Below are 18,423 nucleotides of genomic sequence, written 5' to 3' on the forward strand. Positions count from 1 at the left end.
TATACCCTGAGGATCTATAGTGAAGATAATGTTAATGTGTAATGATATGACCAGTTAAAATAACATGGTGATAAACATGTGTAGCCTTGATAAGACATAGAAAGAATAGATGGATGATGAAGTCCCAGTCCAATATAGCTTTTTTTTTTAAAAAAAAAAAAAAAAAAAAGGCTTTTTGGAATAAATTATTTGACAATAAGTAATTGAATAAAACTAGATTTGTGAAATTGTTTACAGATTTTTGACAAAACTTCCATTGCCGCGCTCATTGGTGCAGAACCATGAATGCCTGCAAAATGTAACTATTGTAAGTACTTGAAGTCATGACAGCTGTCTATAAGCATTGGGGACATGTCTATTGGCCAACTTGACCCTTGTTAGAAAACAAAACAAATACAAAAAGAGAATACTGCAGCCTGGGACTGCCGAGCCGGGTCACTGGAGATTTTCCAGACAAACGCCGCACAGGGGAGGGGAGGGGAGGGGAGGAAGAATAAAAAGGACAGGCTCAGAATCTCATTTTAACAGACCGCACACAATCTGGGCTCCCACAGAACTATCTCTGCCTGACCGCTTTCTATTTATCCCTTATCAGTGTTTACCAACCGCTAGTTTTCTTTCATTCACACTGTGAGGCAGTTCTCTTACTATCAGTCAACAGCTGACACCGTGGAACAGCCTCAAAGGCAAGAGGAAGGGATCAAAACTAAACCAAAGCTGTTTAAACAATACAACAGAGGAAATAAATTCATAAATCCTAATTCTTCCCAACCCACAAGGGTATAAGCAGATCCTTTATAGTTAGGCCAACAAACAAAACCACAGCCAATGAGGTACATTACAGTCAAGGTAAATTCTGAAATATATTTAGAATAAAGAAAGGCAGAAAAAAAATCCCATGTAATATTAATTGGGAACATTTCATAGTCTTGCCCTGTCAAGCAAATATACATATTCACTAAAAGGATTTTTCTGCTGTCTTTTATGATCTTTTCAGGAAAATCCCACTTGATTAAACACTGGTAATATTTTTAGATTATGTTGTATATTACTAACGGGCTAAAAAATATTAGTTATCCTATACACAACTCACAAATTTTATGAAAAATTTAGGAAGCTACAATGATCATTAAATGCCAAGTTTAACAATCTGATTTGGAAAAGTAAACTTTTACAACAATAAAAGAAATTAAAGGATTTTAGCAGTTACTGATTTATGTATGTATTGAAATGTGCTCTACAATCCAAAATACTTAATTAACAATCATATTTGTTTCATTATATAATAAATTCTAATGGGTGTAATGTCATTTAAATTATTCTGATTTATGTGATTAATTCCTGACATGATGTGGATTGTATATTTACACAGAATTGATTATAATATACATATATACAATATAATGGGCTGTAAAAAATACTTTTTAAAATATAAATATAATAGTACTGAGTAGAATAAAATAATCAGATATCATTCATACTGTTGCTTTCCATGTTTTCCTGTAGGACACACAAACATCCCTGTTTATCTGGAATACTGTTCAAAAGTTAAGTAATTAATTACATTTATCCTTTCACCAGCTGCTCAACAGCAGATGGATCATTTCTGAAACCTTGTTGAATTAAATCCACATAATTCATTTTCCTGGATTAACTAACTGAAGTTTGAGTAGGGGGAAAACAGGTAACACAATGTGTATTAAATTGGCATGTCTGCGGAGCTTTTTTTGTGCGATCCTGTTGTTTACAATGTGACTACCCGACGGCGATTGACTTACAATTAAAATAAGTGCTAAAATTTTTTTTATGTGATTCTGAAGCTTAAAAAACTTTGAATAACGAAAAATATATGCAAACTAAAATTTCCAACATAGACATTTAGAATGTTATGCAGTTGTGCAAAAGAGTTTGTTTAAGTATGGGTTTATGCATATACAGTATTTAATTGGGCAGCAGGTACCATGGACAGTTCCTGTAGGCAAACAGCGGTTAATGTGTTGTGTAGCAACTAACATCTCTTAGCTTTGAAGAGGAGGCTATAGAGCGCAGAGGAATAATACCTCTTACTTATCACAGCTTTGCCACACAGACCTGACACAGCCTGTCCTGCTTTTATAATTAAAACAAAGTGCTGAGGTGCAACTTTGAAACCTCAATGTCTTTTATGTTAAAATCACTGTTAAAAAACTTTGAGAAATGTTTTTAAGATGTGGCTCTGCCACTAAAGGCTGTATTATCTAACACCTTTTGTGGCTTTTTTTCATGTCCCTCATGAGATTCAAGTAGTGAAATGAGTTGATGTGATTAAATCAGAACAGAACAGAGTGGCATTTTTATGTATTTTACAACTGAGTGAAATCCATAATAATTTTTACACAAAAAAGTGGCAGAAGATAACATCTAAAAAAAAAGACATGGCAACAAATATGACTTTCAGATATAACAGATGTTGTCAGTTTAAATGAATATTTAATCTGATATTAATGTTTTATTTACTGCATCTCAAAAGAATGAAAAATTATTTAGGTGATCTAATCAGGATAAGTTAGTTCATCCACTAATTTAATCCTAAACACCCTAAACTCTCATTTACAGAAAATGCTTATATCTCGCAACAAGGATCAACTTAAAGATGGGTGACATGAGCAAATTTTGAGTCATTAGCATGCTGCATGTTTCTAGTAAATGATGAACTTTTTTAACCAGCAACCAGCCGCCTGAATCAATAGTTGCTCTGGAGACTGTTAAGTGCTTTGACCCCTCACAATGTGTTCAAAGCTAAGTTTTGTCCACATCTGACACAAAAGTTCACTTTTTTACAATATTTTACTATCACTTCACATTCAGCATTAGCATGCAGTTTTAAATTTTACCACAGTTATAAAGCAAATAACAGCAGAAATTCAGGATAGAATAAGTTTCTTTGTTTCAGCTGAATTTGTACAAAACTAATATATCTGCTCTAGGACTAAAAAACAGTGACAGATTTTGAAGATTATTTTGCTGTTGGACTACATTCAGTATTAGCATACAGTTTTCAAACTTACAGTACAAAACAAATTACAGAGAACCAGAACAGGATGCAATAAAATACTTGGCTGACTGCTCAAACATGTTATTGGAACACAGAGTAAATGTTTAAGTGCATTAGGCTCAGTGGTCTTGTATGTACAGCTGTCACTGTCAAAGCCACAGGCAACCTGACAATGCTTTGTCTCTACACACAATACGAACATGTGTTCTTCTAAGACAAGCTTATACATGCAAATGTAGTGAATCTAATCTAGGTAGACAGTATCTCATACTATCTGCATGATCAAAAATAGGTCACGCCTCTTAAAAAGCAGTTTGAGCCATTTAATCTCCTCTCAAACTGTCTGAAACCTGGACAGAAGCTGCGCTCGCTTTCCAGCAAAGATTTTAAGAACACAGGTCTACATCGGGCATACACTGTATCATCATCATCAGGACAACATTTTCTAAATATCCCCTGACACAGTTCTAAAGAAATGTCAGCACACTTTGTTTTTACAGTCATGTTAAATCCACAAAAAACAAGTTTAGCAGCTGAGGAAAATCTGAATGTGAAAATCTGAAGTTTTCCACACTTATGAATTTCAGCTCCTGTTTTGGATTTGATTAGACGGCATCTAACAGCATGAGCTAAAAATCCTTGTCATTCACATAAGCGATACAACGTATCAGTGATGATAAATGCTGACCAAACTGACAGTATATTAAATAAAAAGAACTTTGACACCAACCTATTGCTGTGATCCAAAAAGTTTGATTTTCTCCCAGTCTCTTGATAGCTGAGCTGGTGCTGTGGCTTTGAAAGGTAGTCCCCAGGAATATGACATACTGTGCCTTTGACAGCCTCGAGATAAGCACCTGCGTTCGGGTCCCTTTTTACGTCACACCTCCCCATTCACAGCCCTTCAACATGATGCACATTTGCACATCAACAGCCACCAACCCCCCTCCTCGCTCTACTCCCACATCCGCAAAACACACAAACAGGCACACAAGAAGGCAGATGCGCGCACTAGCCTCTACTCATGCGCGCGTACGCTCATACAGACACATGCACAGACACCACAGATTTGTGTGCGCTCACTGAGGACACATCCTACATGCAGGCACATGGGCACATGTATACACTCACAGGTAATTTGTTCAACTCCTTTAACCTTATTTATTTATGGATCCTTATTTTATGTCTTTCAAAAAATAAACTTTCACTTGCTTTGTCGTAAGACCAGGGCATATGCCCTCCCAAGCTCTTCATACATCACTCATCATGCAAATGAGAGGGAATGTCACTCCTCAGCAGCAGATGGCCAGGGATGATAACAATGGCTCAACAGACCAGTTTCAATGTCTGAGACTTTATCGCTACGGCAACAACAAAAATAGATGATATTAAATGTCTGTGAATTTGATTTCTCCCTTTTTTTTAATGTTTGTACCTGTCACACGTTTTCACCATTTTGGAGCATTTCAATATAAAAAGCTTTGTCTGAGATTTTCTATCATGACAAGTCTAGCTATCAGTAAAAGGCAGAGACCTGGAAATGATTTTTGGTGACTACAGAAAGCTGCTGCCTTGCAGTTATTCAAGTAATTAGGTGTAATTCCTCCCTGTAGGCCATGTTAGCCTCCTGAGTTAGCTCATGCGTTCGACAGGCCTGGATAGAGACAGGAAAGAATAAAGGAAGAAAGGGGGCCCAGAGAAATCACAAATGCAGCTTTTCAAACACACCCCACCCCAGCCAAAGTGATGTCACCCTGCGTCCTGCTGACTCCTGTTCATACAAGCCCCCATAGCAGAGAGTAAACAGTGGAAGCGTTTAGCAAACAGGGCCAGATTACAATGACAATGGCAACCACACTTCTGGGTGGAGCCTGGGGCGAGGGGGCAAAGGAGGAGGGGTGGGGGCGGGGGGTGGGGAGGTCGGTGTGGCTCAGGATTTAAAATAAGTGATACCCATGAGGGGGCCCCCTTCAAGATCGAACCGTAGCCCTTCCCCAGGCTAGTGGCCACCCAAACATGCCTTTCTGCCCCCCTCCCCTCCCCACTCCCTGGAGACTGACGTGCAAACACAATATGTAATAATAATGAATTTTCATTTCTTTTTTTCTGTGATTGGTGCTTTTGGTTATGCAAGGCCGGGGACTTGAGGACGAAGAATATCATTACTTAAGGTTTGGCAGTTGATCATCACCTTGTTTAATGCCTCATTTGAAAGTCTAATTTCTAACTGTCTTCAAGAGCCAATTCATGGTACACTGTGAAAGAGACATACAAAGAGAGCAGACATACTCTGGTTTACTCTCTTTTCACCGCTTGTTCCTGATAATTGTACAAAAAAAAATGAAAGTAAGGAATCATCAATCTAAGAATTTTATCAAACAGCATGTACTTTCTTTGTTAATGCAGACAATCTCACAACCAGCTTGTTCTAGGGATGATTATTTCATGTTCTGGACTAGGCATAAGCATTGTTTGAGGCAAAAAGGAATCAACTCATGGCAAATAATCTTGACACATCATGGGAGAGCAACATATTGAAGACTACACAACAACATTATTAAAAAAAAATGTAACATTTTCTTTTGGCCTCAACATTTGTTCAAATCAAATAAAAAAAAAAAACAGAGCAAAAGAGAGAAAAAGAGAGAGAACTCATTCAGGGCCGACACACAACATAAACTAGTGTTTTGTCAAGCTATTTCATGAACTGAAAATGTGGGCATAACTAGAGAGAGCTGATGGAGAAATGAAAGAGGAGTGGGTTGGACAAAATTACATGTCAAACAAGGGTTCACATTTAAAAAGTCTAGCTCATATTTGTAGAAAGTGTTTGATTGCATTTAGAAAGGTATTACAATGGGTCACATCTGTGTCTAAAAGCTTTTTGCATTCTGCTGCAAATTATGTAAGCAAAGTGAAGTGTCACGGCACCCTGTTGTTTTGAGCACTATACCTTCCTCCTGTGAAACCTACACAAATATGTTTAACTGAATTCTTCTAATGCAATGCAGGATCAAAATGTCAGAGATATAACTTCAACAAACCCCCTCACTCAACACCCCGCCCAATAATTTCAACAAAGCAACACGACTAATTTCACATGGCAGCCTGTACATCCAACAACAATGCATATCTTCTGTGCTATTGAAAACTATCGATGTGTAAAAATCTATATCAAATTGTGGTTAATTTTAGCTATAAAGCTTTAAATGTGGTCGACCATGACACACATGCTTCTTGTTGGTGGTACTGAACCCTCATTGTGCAACCACTTGATGCCGCTTGTTCATCACACAAAGTCACATTAAAGCAATGAATTAAATTTTAAAAAATATATTTGCATATGCAAATATGATAAAAAAGAAAAAATAGACAAATGTAAGTACATGTTGATGTTGATGTTGATATGGCTCCAGGATGTGGTACCATCTTTATGTTAATGTCAACAGCCAGGGAATATTCTTTTTGAAAATACAGTACATTTTTCATGGGGATCATTATTTACACTGCATGTCTCTGAGTCTCAGTTAAAAGAAATGATAAGATTACTTCCCAGCAATTCCCCTTTGGGGCGAATGTGTGTGACCGTGGGCAACCTTACAATATGTTTATTCAGTGTCCTTTGAAGACACTTCAATTACACTTGAAATGTTTTATGGACAAATATAGAATGTTTTTTCTTTCTACCATGAGCTGACACCACTGGAACTACAGCTAGCACTGGAATAAATTGGTTGTCCAAATTCATCAAAATATATGAAAATGACTAAGTTTCCACAAATGTTTCCGGTCACCTAATTTAGTTTTTTGCTGTGTAAACTAAGTAGATGTATGAAATAAAATCACAATTTAATGTTTGTCAATGGAAACACCTGCTTACTAAAAACCACATAGATGGAGTAGAAACATTAATTAACACTGTTAAATTTCATAATTATCCATAACACTGGAGGTTTGAGCGATCCATCATCTGTAAAAAATAAATAAAAATAAAAACAGCATTTTATTTAAAAAAAAATCAAAGCATCTGTTGGCTCACATCTAAGTTGAACACTGACTATTAGTCAATCTCTGGCTTGCATCTGTTACTGCCACACCACATCATTACTTCTGCTGTAGTGATAATGAAGGCCGAGAAGATATTTGCTTCTAATTACATGTACCTGCGGTCATCATGGATGCTTCACATATTTTCTGCTTGTTTAAAGCATTTGTGCACATCCTCAGAAATTAACACTATGTATTCGCAAGCTATGCTATGCAAGTAACTACTAGGGGCGGTGTAGGGACCAGTTTGACCAGCTGTAATGTCACAGGGTCAACAGTGATAAAAAATGACAGAAAATTTCTAAGACAAAACAAGTATGCTTGGTTTATGGTCCTACATACCATCTTTGATACCATTGCTGTTGTTTTCTTCTGCTGTGATGTCATAATTAACTAAATACTAACTGCCTCTATTGTATTTATCATTTTGCTTACACCCTACAAATTCAGCAGCCCTGTCCTTTCTGAGTTCTCTGATGCACCTCCTTGTGGATTCCTCTGGTAACAATTGTAGAACACGAGTAAGTATGTGAACAATTATACTCACCAGTTGTCTACCTGAACGTGAGATTAAAAAGCCAGTGTATTCTTTGTCTAACACTGCAATTAAACAGGGAGTCAGTATTTGTTTTCCTTATTTACTGCACTTAAATATAAGCATTGCATTGCAACTAACTGTCCCAACATCCAGTTTCACAAAACATGATGGGGCGCTAAATGTCAAGAATTGTAGTATAGAAGAGATGCATGGAAATCAAAATTCACCTTCATCCATTCATTTTCTTAAAATCATCATCATGTAAAGTTCAGTTTTTTTCTATTCTGCCGAGACAAACTGGCCTCGGTTTTCCAAGCTCAAACTTATGATTAACATATACACCTGATCAAACTTTACTTTTGTGATGTAAAAACCCTACTAACAACCATATCTTGCATACACAGAAAACTAATGTTAGATGCTAATTCCTAAACCTGTGTAATTACAGAGTAAATGTTGGTTGAATTTACTTCAAGATCGAGTGCAGGTCTAAATCTAAGCATCCAAGCGGTCACAGCTGGTTTGTTATGTTTACAGCTCTCAACTGAGATTATCTGATTGCTTACATTTAACAAATCGATTCCTGACTGGTCACTCAATATCTTCCCTTTTATAGGCTGGGGGCTGACTTTGTTGTGTCATTGAAAGGTTAGGTGGGGGCCTCTGGGAAGGGGGTCTCTGTCCATCTTTTCTAGCCAGGCAGGCAAACAATGAAGCAGACACGCCTATAAATGGTGAGATGTGAGCTTGGATTTTCAGCCAAAAATGAGCATCTAAACAATGGTAACAGGTGTGTATAATGTGTGCTTCAATAATGACCTTGGTGGCTGTAATAGTACGTCTAGACACAACTAAAAGGATGCATTTCTGTCTCTCCTCATGAGTCCAGGGGGTGCTTACTGCTCAGTGCAAGGATCTAGGGATCAGATATGCCAATGGTTAGTTCTTAAAACCAGAAAATGTCTTAGTTAATGTAGCTAACTAAATAGATTTCTCCATGATGCAGCAGGCATTTAATAGCATCATAAAAGTTCAGCCTGCTACTTACATTTGTAACACTGTGGGTATAATAAACTAAAATCATCTTAAGTATTCTGAGATATGCACTTGAATAAATAGAAAAACCTCCATCAAATGGATGGCTTGTAATTTTTGATTGCACCAGATACAGGAAGCTTTGTGACATGAACTAAAATGCTAATGGCCTTTGAACAAAACAAAGAAATTGATTATGAAGTAAGTTTCTCCAGCACAAGTATCCGGCTGTAAGTGATTAATGAGGGTGGGTCATTGATTTGCTTTTGTTTAGATCTTGGTTAACTTTCTAGATACACAATTATCATTTGTTTCCAAACAATGAATCCAATCTAGCTTGAGCAAATTAAACTTCCCTATGGCCTCTTCTGTCATTTTAAATGTGAAATTGGTTATTATCAAAAGGCATTGCATGTAAATGTGCTTTTTCTGTTTGTTATATTTCTGATTAGATATTGTTTTTCTTAGTATATTGGAAGGTGAGGACTTTTTAAGATTCAAAAGAGTTGTTCACAAGGGTCTGCATGACTCGCCAGCTACTTTGATTCCTGCTGTGGAGAGTTATATTTCCAGCTCTCATTTAAATAGCTGTATGTCTTATAACCACAGTATCTGGGATATAGTGAAACTGCTGTCTTCATGTTGTCTAAAACATCCAAAAATGTTGTGTATTTGTTGGCACAGCTCACATTGCCTATCTTTACATTAGCTTAAGGTTGGTGAAATGTGTCTGAGATACTGCAGCACAATGTACTTTATATTTCTGTATATTTGCAAGTCAAATTTCAGTGTTACAGACGACTTTACTGAGAGGCTTTTGCCATATTTCCCGGCTTTACAACTTTGAAAACTTCCACAGATCCAGACATTTATACTTCCTGATTTCTCGCATCATCTCTCCAAGATAGTGATAATACGATTTCTGTGTTTTTCGCTGTTGAGAAACAAACTGGATTATGAACAGATCACTACATAAACAGCTTTCTAAAAGGAGGCAGCTATTTTAAAAAAGGCTGAAGAAATGCAAAGAGGGATTTAAATTTTAATTTGAATTTATTCCAGCAAGTGAAAGGTTCTTTTGAGAGGGGATTTCAGCAAAGATGATGGTATTTAAAAGTGATAAACAAGCATCTAAACCTCCAGTGGAAAACAGTCATTTTGCTTCTTTCTAGTGTAGGGGGGGGAATTGAGCTTGCTATGGTCACATCCAAAAAATAAGAATAAGTAATAGTAGTAATTAAAATGTAAATATGTGAGATTTTTCAAGTGATTTCTGTCATAAAGTATACAATTACTGTTTTGTTTTGACCCACCTTTTGACTGGTTGAAAAGCTTTATGTCCTTAGGTGAAAACTCATGTTCTCTGTGTACTTGGCATTGCATACTTTATACTATATTGGATGCTATAAAAATATTTCACACTTATCACATGCAATTTAAATCCTGACAGAAGAACACCAGTCAAAGTTCAAAATTAAATGCTTTACGAATCAGAATTTAAGTTAATTATGTGTTCTTGTGCAGTTTGAGAGAGTGTATCTGAAAAAAAAGATCAAGTGAATTTTTAGGGACAGTGACTCACTTTAGGCAGCCACATATCACATTTGTGTTACAAAGAACGATAAAACAAGCTTGTCATCTGCTATATTTGTACTATGTGGATTATAATGCTGTGACTGACTTTCAAGTGTGTCTATTCTATTCTGGATGACCACTAAACTTAAGCAGAGAAACCTATGCCACACAAGAAAGACAAAGAGTTACATCATTTTGTTGAACAGTTAATCCGATCATGGACACTGTGTGTGCATTTGCTATCTTCGGAAAATGCCAGCAAAGGCGCTAAGTAAACCTATTTTACAAGACTCCCTCACAAGGATACAGTGCCAGTATCGGGATAAAATTTCACACAGCAGCATGGCTCAGTCACATAACCTAAGCAGGCTTAGGAAAATGGAACACAACAAAGTATTGCACTTTCTTCCTGTACGTCTGTTGCAGCATACAAAATGCTCAAATGACTGATGTCAGTTTCACCATGAAAGCCAAAGAGAACTAATGGCTGAATAGCATGTAGATACTGTTGTTAATGCTCTGAGTTGTTTAAAATGGTAGATTATGGAAGTGTGCACCTGGCATTCTGCAGGCTAGCCTGGCAACACTCCTCCCTTATAATTATAATGAACACACAGTAATTCAGGGTTGAGGCTGAAATACGAATGATGTCCTTTGAGACAGCTTGTTTTAATGGCTATGCAGAAGAGTTCCTAGAAGTGCAGATGGCAGATGCAGTGCCTTTGAAGCTATTTACAGATTGTACACTACAAGGTATGGAAAGACCCATAGTGTGAGGCCACATTGCTTTTATGTCCTTTATTAGACATTAGGCTGCTTCAAAAAAAAAAAAAAAAAAAAAAAACAACTAAAAAGCTATATTTAAACTATTTTACAGTAATATTGACAGAACATTTTAACTTTAAAAGATTAGGTGGCAAAGTTGGAAATAAAGACACTGGCCCAGTAAAGAGTACACTGCATGTGTATTTCATCCAGATAGTCTTGTGTTCTTAGTTTGTCCACATAGGGGTGCATTTTCTCAGAACTTGGGTCCTTGTGTATTTTATCTTAACAGCCAGACAGAAGCCTGATTTCATCTCTTTGTGTTTGTAATGTACCCTTTACAGTGTAGGTAAGATGATATCCTGCAAATAGGTTGCTTAAAAAAATGTTACAATAAATTAAAAAAAACTTTGTGTATAATTATAAAGGAATAATGTCAGCTTATATTTAAAAATTTTCCTGTGATTATATTCTAATAACATGGTAGTGTTCAACAGTAAAATGTTTGTACCTGTTTGCACTGAAAATGTTCAACCAGTGTAATTTTTTTTTCTGCCTTTATGTACACCACATTTAATGTATCTCCATCACTGGCACAGTCCCAAACAAACATAAAAGAGTGTAGAGCCTTTGAATCAGTCCACTGCTGTGATACAAGAGTAGGTATTGGAACAACAAAAATGTTAACTCTTAGAAAAAGTTTTGCCGCATTAAAGTCACATAGGAGCCACATTAGCATGTGAAAAGAATAAACAGGAGCATTCTCAGTTACACACTCCACCTGGCTGCTAACCAACGTCCTTGTCAGAAGTCCACCCACCGCACTGGCTAACACTGAAAGACCTCCTGGGGACCGCAGTGACCATTCACTCGGTTCTCTCTTTTTCCCATGCACCTGTGACTGTTTTTGTGTTTGCTATTTTTTGCTTTGTCTTTTTCTGGCAACACTGTATCATCGGAGACACACTCTCCCTCAAAAGGAATTCTCCTGCCCAACAATGTGGTTTGTTTGTTCACTGGATATGGCAGGCCAGAGAGTCAAACGAAAAAAAAAAAGAAAGAAAGAAAGAAAGAAAATCAAGTCACCACAATAATAATTAAAATTGCCACAGGAAAATACAAGCTGGTAGCGGTAGCACTACGACTGGATTCAAAGTAAGAAAAAAAAGGTACTTTTACCAACTGGTTTCTTGGCGAGTTGGGGGGCTTCACAGGTGCAGTTGGAAAGGCCTGTCTCCTTACTCTCCTCGGAAGGCTCATCCGGCTTCTCCATGGTCCTGGACCTTAGAGAGCTGCTTTTCCATTTTCCAAAGGACTTTGCCACAATCGCTTTGTCCGCTCCTTTCATTGTTTTCTGTAAAACACATTTACAGCATGACTTCCCAGGTTTATCCCTCTTGTGAGCCATCTGCCCCCTTTTTTGGCTCTCAATAAACCTGGGCTCATCTTTCCCAAACCCAAAGTAAGAGAGAATTAGGGCATTGTGTGCATATGCATTCTCTTAAGCATTCCAGAAAATTTCCTGATTGCCCTGGCATCTTTTTTAGAGAGCGCTTGGACATTGTTTTTCTCCTGACATTTTGCAATCCTGTGTGGAGAGTCAGACTGATTGAAACAGTTTAAAACAATACTTTGCAAAGTACCCACACAGCAAACAGTAGATGGAAAAGGAAAAAAACAAACATGTTTTCAAATTTAATCCAACTTAAAGGAAATAAAAATAGCACATTATGCTCTAATTGAGTGCTGTACAGTCCGCAAATACTATTACAAGGCCGATCAGGATTAGCAGTGGAACATACCTAGTTATCTATTTCTGAGTGCCAAGACTGCTTGCAGTGGGCAACTAAATTTCAAAAGCTGGCAAATCCAGTTGTCTCCTAAATACAGAAAGTACTTAAATCCAGAGCTAACAGAAGAAAAAGACGGATAAAGGGTGCTCTGCATATCACCGAAAAGCTTGTGCACTTTTCAGAATCACTGGCTAGGTTAAACAAATATGCTAAGTAGAGATCAAAACAATCCTTTGATCTGCAGCCTAGTTTTCAGAGGAATGGTTTGGCTGTTGTTGTAAATAACTTGTATAAATCTATATACCATTTGCCTTCAGGTAATATCAAAAGTGCCAGGGATTCACAGGCAAATACCTTGTGGTTAGGAAATAGATCAGATAAAAGCATATAAATATTTCAGCAACACTGCACTCTGTCATTTCCTGCATTATAGCTAAGGTTTTTAACCCTCTATGATGATTACACTTATTTCATTCAACCACAAAGACACAACTAAGTACTATCTGATAACAAAAATTACTTTCTACCACTTTCTACTTTGTAGTTTGGAAAAAGGCTCCTACCTCCAGCATGCCATTCAGGTCAAACACAGTGTAAAACATTGTGCTAAACTTCATACAAAAGAGGCTTGAAGAATCAGAATGCAGAAGCTATGCAACTTGCTGACTAACTTTGCCCTCTGTTTTGATCGAGCACACAAAGAAAAACGCTGTCCATTCAAAACAGACAGCATAACTCTTTTCAGAGAGGGGGGACCATGAACAAACGGGGCCATGTCCTGAGCTGCAGTCAGTTTCCCGTCAGGCCTGCACAGAGCACGGTGAGGGCCGCAGGGACTGGGACCGGCTGACACCACGCTCACAGGCAACAGAACAACTTTTGTGCACTCTATCCTCTACTAGAGTTTTTTTTTATCCTTTTTCTTCCTAAATTGGACAAGTTTGTTTTGTTTTACTTTTTTGTCGTTGTTTGTTTTTGTCTCAGAGGTTTCTGTACCTCCATTGGTGGTCATACATTTTACATATGTTGGATAAAATAAAACAAAATATATTTCCAAATTAATCTAACAGCTCAGTAAGAGCTCTTTAAATAGCAATGTATTAGCTCATAACCAGCAAAAGTATTTAAACTAGTAATTTGGTTTGAAAGACTCAGACACACCATAAAACATGTTTCATGTTTTTAACATATGCACACATAATGTGAATTAATCAATAGAAAAAAAGATAGCCATGTTAATAAAGCTGATTTGAATTTGATAATGAGCTGTTGAACAGAAAATCTGATGCTAACTAGCTTACACAGACTGGCTAATTAACTTACTTTAACTCCAGCAAAACATTGTCAACTCAAGAGCAGCTTTAATTAAACTGTCCCTGGTTTCTTGGCAAATGGAAACAAAGCATTGTAGATCATGTGGCTAAAACAACAGATATGACACTCCAAGACCAAGCTAAAAGCTACTGTATTACTTTACTAACTTAAACCTGACAGTCATGGCCGCTCAAATTCCATTGTTACAATTTATGTTGATTATTTGTTTTGAAAAATGTCATTTTTGGACATACAGCATAGAGCTAACCAATAAGAAGTGTGATATAGAAAAAATATTCACATCACGATAAAAACAAACTCGTGATAATATCAAATGTTAATTGATTTAGATGACATTGTATTGATGCCTTGTGCCTTGCTTTGCCATCATTTAATGTGGCTGTGTTCACACTATCCATTAAGTGTTCTTCTGGCCCTCCTGTGCAGTTACGGTTGCACATTCTGCCCAATTACCTGCACTTGTATTTGAAATGTTTCATTAATTTGCCAGTATATATGGGCTAGACACACGCTGACCAATGTTGAAAATTTACTTGACTGACAGCCTAATTTTCTTTTTAAGCTTTTGTTTAGAGTTTACAATATTGTTATCATGACTCCCCCTAACCACTCTGTCAGTACAAACACTATTTAATTAAGGAGATAATGTAAAATTGATGATCCTTTGGCTGAACTAGTGCAGACTAAATTGTGTGTTGGGTATAGAAATGCTTAAAAAAAACACTTTTTTTAGAGACACAAATAGCTTTGTTTTGTGACTTGAAATTTATACAATATTTCTATACATTTGGACAATATATTTGAGATCATTAAAGATTAAACCTTCCCACAAGGCAGTCAAATCCCTCATGTAGAAGTTGTTTCAGTGAGAAAATAATAATAATAAAAAAATTTAAATTAATGCTTCTAAGGCCCTATCTTACTGTGACTTATGTACATACTGCATATAAATGTTGGTCATGTGAGCGTTATACATGCTCTATGGGTATAAAGACTAACATTCAAATGGTGGTTTGATAAAGGATTAATTACAATTTGAGGGGCTTTTAATGTTAGCAGGAAACTTTCTGAAAATTAGACATTTATCTTCTAAAGGCAAATATTGCATGATTTTATTAAAACAAGCTTAAACCTTAGAAGTTTTAAATCCTACAGGCATCTTAAAGGTCTTTGTAGGATACCATGAGGGCTTTATCTAGCTCCTTAAGAAGAAAAGCAAATTTAAGAGAGAACAGAATGTACCATATTCTTGACCCGTCTGCCTCAGATGCTTGCTGTATATGGAACTGAATACTGGACGTGAATTGTATCATTCTCTGTGTCAACTTGTTAGATGGCAGTTGCTGTAGTGGAGTGGTGAGAGCGGCACATATGCATTATAGGAGAAAATTGTGAAATGACAGATTCCGGGTGTGATACTGAGGGAATGACTAACTAATAGGAGGGGTGCTCCAGGCTGTTAGCTTTGAAAAGCAGTTTGCACATTACTTTATCTTGTCAATCAGATTCCTGGAATGGAAGAGGTGACTGATAACTTGAATTAATTATTTTCTTATTGCATGCATGTGTTAATTCATGTTAATTTATGTCCCTTACAGGCCCAAGCCAGAATATCCAGAGTAAAGCGCCACCTCTGGCACCCAGATCACCACACCACTCTCTTTGCATATATTTATATCAAATGAAAGACTTTTTTTTAATCCTGTTGGAACAAGGACTGACTGCCAAATGTGATTTTTAAATGTACTTTTAAGCTGTTCATGCTTTCCGTTTGCATTTTTTTTTACAACAACTGAAAAACACGGAGCAGTATTTATGGCTATGATGGGATTTGAAAGTTACAGATTATTTTTTTAAGCAAATCCTACCCCTTGAAACATTCTCCTATTCTTAAAGAACTGATAAATAATGCAGTGTTGGGTCAACACTAAAAAGGCATGTATTATACAGATTATTTTATGAGCCATGGTTCGTCACACAAAGCCAGGTTTGAATTAATTGATATAGAGTTTTGAGTTAATTTGATCATAAAGAAATAGGCAGCAGTCATTATGTGAAATGCACTAAAAAGACTTTGAACAATTTCACTACACATCTTTAAACATTCTAACAAATTTAACTCCCCCTGAACATAGAGGATAAGAGGAAAAACATTTCTCTGATGAGAACAGAAACAGCAAGAAGTTCTAACAAGGAAAAGCCTGCCAGGTGGCGAACTGGCTGCACCAACAGAACGCACAATCTGTCTGCTTCTCCTTCCAAACCATTGACAGCTGCCATCACCAGCCTTGCACACTCTCACTCAGTGGCTTCTCAGCTCCCTGCCCATCCCTCTTTAGTGTTTCCTGCTAACCTTGGAGACAGGGTCACCTGGCCCCCTAGATGCCCGTCTGTGGGGCCCTGCTGGCCCCCTGGAGACCTGCCTGCATGGGGATGCATGGGTAACAGGGGTCTAGTAAATCCTCTTTAATATGCAAACCGAGGGGCTATTCCTTTGACCTGAGACCATAGCTTTTCTAACAGTGAAATCCAAAAACATTTTAGTGATGTACAATGATGAAATTTGATGAGCAGTTTTTGATCTGCTGGTGATTTGATATCAAGCATTATCACAGCACCATATTCATGCCGTCTACAGTCAGGTCGGACCTTTTTTGTTTAATCCAAGTCATGTGTAGCATGATGGAAGATTGTTTTGTCAAACCTGTTTTTAGAATTAATCACATACAGTTTTTTGGCGTTTTTGATAAATTGGAACAGCATTTCCATCACTGAGTAAAACCTAAGCACACAGATGCACAGAGGCTAAAGTGAAGAGTGTTCCACAAAGCTAGCAATGCAACTGGGCTAAAAATAAAACCTGGCAAAGTTATTTTGATCCCTTATTGCTCCCATAGTTTGATTTCACATTTAGCATTTGCATTCCCCTCCGCATAAACATTTCATTCTTCCCCTCCTGCAGTACAATGAGACTTGAGTGACTTTGGCAGCAGATTTTGGATCGGTGCTCCTGAATCCACCAGTGTATGTTATCAGCAGGTAAACAAGCTTTCGAACAAAGCCATAATGGAACTGCAAGCGGCATAAAGAGGCTCATCTCAAAAGCTATACAGCCCATCAAAGCTGGTGTCATTTCCTCAACACTGCACTGCAGCTGGAAAATGCATGGCTGTTAGTTACAGTTTAAATCGCTTGTCTATTTTCAGACACTTCAGAACTATTTGTATTGATTATTTTCTTGTAAGTAAGCAGCCAGATTACTAAAATAAAACAACAGATTTTAATGTTTACTGGATTCTTCTCCATTTTGTTCAGTGGTTGGAAATCAAAAACTGTGTCATGCACTAAATTAAAGGGATTTGCACTATAGGGTATTTGAATAATTATTTTCTACTGAAAATGAAATAGTTCTATCTATATTTGGAGGGATTACGGGTGCCATTGAACTTAATGTGAAAATAATTTGCCCTTTAAATATGTAGTAAAGCTATATCCTACACTTTCTGCTCACCAGATGCAATCTTGTTAACCGCACGCCTGGATGCTTGTCACCAAACTTTTCACATATTTGCCTTTTGGGTACAGCTCAGATGCACAACTAAACCTACGCACTTTTTTCCCAGTGAGTGGAGAAGCCTCAAAGCTTTCCTTTCATATGCTGCATTATCTCTGTAGCGGTAATTATCCATAAAACTATGCCATCAGATGGTTCTGATTTCCAATATGAACCCAATGAATGTGTTTAAATTTTGAATTATCATATTTATGTAGATATGTGTTACTAATAGTGATTATGTTCATCATGTGGGTAGAAAATCAACCGTCCTTACACTGCGCATTCTCACATATTTCTCAGACATTTCATCACACATTTAATCTGCCCCTGTCTCAGATTTGCTACTGAACCTGTAGTCAAGGCAGAGAGGGGGACAATAACGGATGAGATTATGAAGCATGTCTGTTAAAGCATGTCTGTTTGATCATCATTCTGTTTAGGTTAAGTTCTCTACTTGGTCTCTTCAGTCTCTGACAGCAGATATATAACCTAATCTCTTTCCCCAACCCTTTTTCTTAGGCATGAATGGGGTGGAAATATGATGGCATTAAGTCGATTTACTCCTTGGTTTGCAGTTTCAGCCTTAATGCCTCTTGGCTCTTCTTCAACACTCGCTTCATTTAGATTTCAAAAATATAAATGTTGTGTTAGGGCTTTCCTATTCATTTTCATTTATCCATCATTTGAAGTTCATGCATATATTTACTCTACAAATAATGCTTGTTTATTTGCAGCTCCATCTATC

This window comes from Melanotaenia boesemani, chromosome 8 (genome assembly GCF_017639745.1).
Source record: "Melanotaenia boesemani isolate fMelBoe1 chromosome 8, fMelBoe1.pri, whole genome shotgun sequence".
Taxonomy (NCBI): domain Eukaryota; kingdom Metazoa; phylum Chordata; class Actinopteri; order Atheriniformes; family Melanotaeniidae; genus Melanotaenia; species Melanotaenia boesemani.